At 36.7% G+C, this 2,562-nt stretch overlaps 1 pseudogene; it reads right to left on the bottom strand.

Annotated features, from left to right (window-relative positions):
• Positions 1–115: 115 nt before the first annotated feature.
• Positions 116–2,388, bottom strand: LOC118749565 (annotated as a pseudogene).
• Between the last annotated feature and the right edge of the window lie 174 nt (positions 2,389–2,562).

Genomic DNA, 2,562 nt, shown 5'->3' with positions numbered 1-2,562 from the left:
CTTGGATCACGTCAATAAATATTGATCGTGAGACATGGCCCTATGCGCGCTTGCACTGTCTGTTTATTCTACTCTAAAGAAGCCCAATAGCGACCATTAAAAATTAAGCATGGAATCTAGTACTGACGTGTATACAGATATAGTAATTTATTTGTCTTCAGGCTTGGAAAAAACAAATGTTAATTGGCATTTTCCACAATAATGGCGATCCTCATGAGCAGCCATAAACACTCCAACTCCACAATTTTTACCAGGGCACTCGCGACGAAGGCGAAGTATTTTGCCATTTTCATCGACCTAAATGAACAGTTTATTAATATCCTGTTTTACAATTCATCCTTCTCAGGGTAAACATATTGTGAAGCGGCGAGCAAAACGTAAAAAGAGCACCTAGCATAGCGAAGAAAACAAAATTCGTTGAAAACGACGCTATGCTATTTTACTCTATCTACGTTTTGCTCTTTAGTATTTGCGCTCTCATAGATACATACACGTCATGAATGCGCCTTGGATACATCTCTACCATGAGGCATTTCTTAAGAGATAATTATCACAAATTATCACTAATTTCTGCTGGAAAGCGTTTCTTAACGCAAAAAGCTAGCAGAAACTAGCAGCTCTCTCTCGTTCTTACGCTCTTCTTTTTTTTGGCTCTCCCGCTAATTTCTGCTAGTAAAATTTTTACTAGCAGAAACTAGCAGCTGTCAAAATGGATAAACAAAAATTCGCTCCAAATAGTTTCTGCTAGTTTTTCGTTTCTTTACTTTTTCGTTATTTCGCTCTCTGCGAGCGTAATTCCTACAATTTTCTCATTCTTCTTCTTCCTGATAATTATCAGCTAGAAAAGAAAAGAAACAAAGCCATGATTCAATAATACAAGGTTAGATAATTATTGACAGCCGCGGTTTGACACTCCCTTACAAAAGGTTGCATTTACGAAGGACAGAGAAAGGAGAAAAATGCAATCCCTTGTTGCAAAAATGGTAGTAGAAAAGTACGCAAAGTAGGCAATTAGTAGTGAAATTCCTTTTGTAAGTTCTAATGTATTTGCAGGAAATCTGGCATTTGAAACGAAACATTGAACGAAGTATTTATATATCTACGTGAATTACGTAATTTATGTGCTACTTAGCAGTATTAAAACTGTAAAAGGACTCAAAATTAAAATAAAACTACTACGAGATTTATGTAAACATCCAATTTAAATCAATTTATGTTTTTATCAGTTAAATGTGCTTCATATGCATGACTCAATAATACAAGGTTAGATAATTATTGACAGCCGCGGTTTGACACTCCCTTACAAAAGGTTGCCTTTACGAAAGACAGAGAAGGGGCAAGAATGCAATCCCTTGTTGCGAAAATGGTAGTAGAAAGGTACGCAATTAGTAGTGAAATTCGTTTTGTAAATTCCAATGTACTTGCAAGAAATCTAGAATTTTAAGCGAAATATTGAAGGAAATATTAATATATCTACGTGACTTACGTAATTTCTGTGCTATTTAGGTGTTTAAAAACTGCAAAAGAACTCAGAAATAAAATAAAACGACTATGAGATTTTGTAAACATCCAATTTAAAAACAATTTATGTTTTCTTCACTTAGGGCCGGTTACTCAATGTCTGGTTAACACTAATCTGCGGTTAAACATCGTTACCGTCGTCTTCGACTCCATGCATATAACAGGGAGTCGGTAACGTCGATAACGATGTTTAACCGCAGATTAGTGTTAACCAGACATTGAGTAAACGGCCCTTAAATGTGCTTCTATTTCACACCAAAGCTACACCTTTTCCAAGAAAATTTGCAAAGAAGCAACACGGTGCTGATGCTAGGGAGCGGTGCGAGAGAGACAACTGTCAGTTTATCGAACCTTGTATTATTGAATCATGCATCTCTAAAACGTGCATACACGTTTGAAATCGACACTTTGCTAGCCGATTCACTATGTGCCTATAGGCATACCTTATAATATTTCAAAACGGCCAATTTGACCTTCTTCCTCCTATGCTAGATTTTCTTAGGTGTGGAGTAGTTCTTCTTCTTGCGCTTTTAGCACCTCCCCTGAGCCGAAGTACTAAATGTAAAGTAGATTCCTTTTGAATATTGTAACCGGCTAAGGTTCGCCCATCTTCCTATTGTTTTCCTGCGAAAATTAGGCGCTGTTGATCTGGGGGGATCCCTCCCTTGTCTTGAATTTTTGCCTTCACATGCTCAATTGTATCCGAAGGCTCAACCTCAAGAGTAATAGTCTTGCGCGTTAGGGTCTTAACGAAAATTTGCATGGCTGCAGTTCTAAAATCCTAATAAAACAAAAAGAAAATTTTAGGCCCACAAAAATACAAATTAAAAAAAATCTTTATGCAAGTTAAACTTAAATGCATTTCATTTATCCTACTTATTTCAAAGTTCACGGAATGAAGTCTTATACGGTAGACGGGCTCGATTATTTGCATAACCAGCCTTTATTTGCTTTAACTATGCATTTTCCTCTTTAAAATGAGCATAAGCAGCCGAACAAATGCACGAAATTTTTGGGAATTAACTCAGGTCCGGGGAATTT

This window comes from Rhagoletis pomonella, unplaced genomic scaffold, assembly GCF_013731165.1.
Source record: "Rhagoletis pomonella isolate Grant_MI unplaced genomic scaffold, Rhpom_1.0 Rhpom_scaffold_00019, whole genome shotgun sequence".
NCBI classification, from domain to species: domain Eukaryota; kingdom Metazoa; phylum Arthropoda; class Insecta; order Diptera; family Tephritidae; genus Rhagoletis; species Rhagoletis pomonella.
This window is presented reverse-complemented; position numbering and strand designations above follow the sequence as displayed.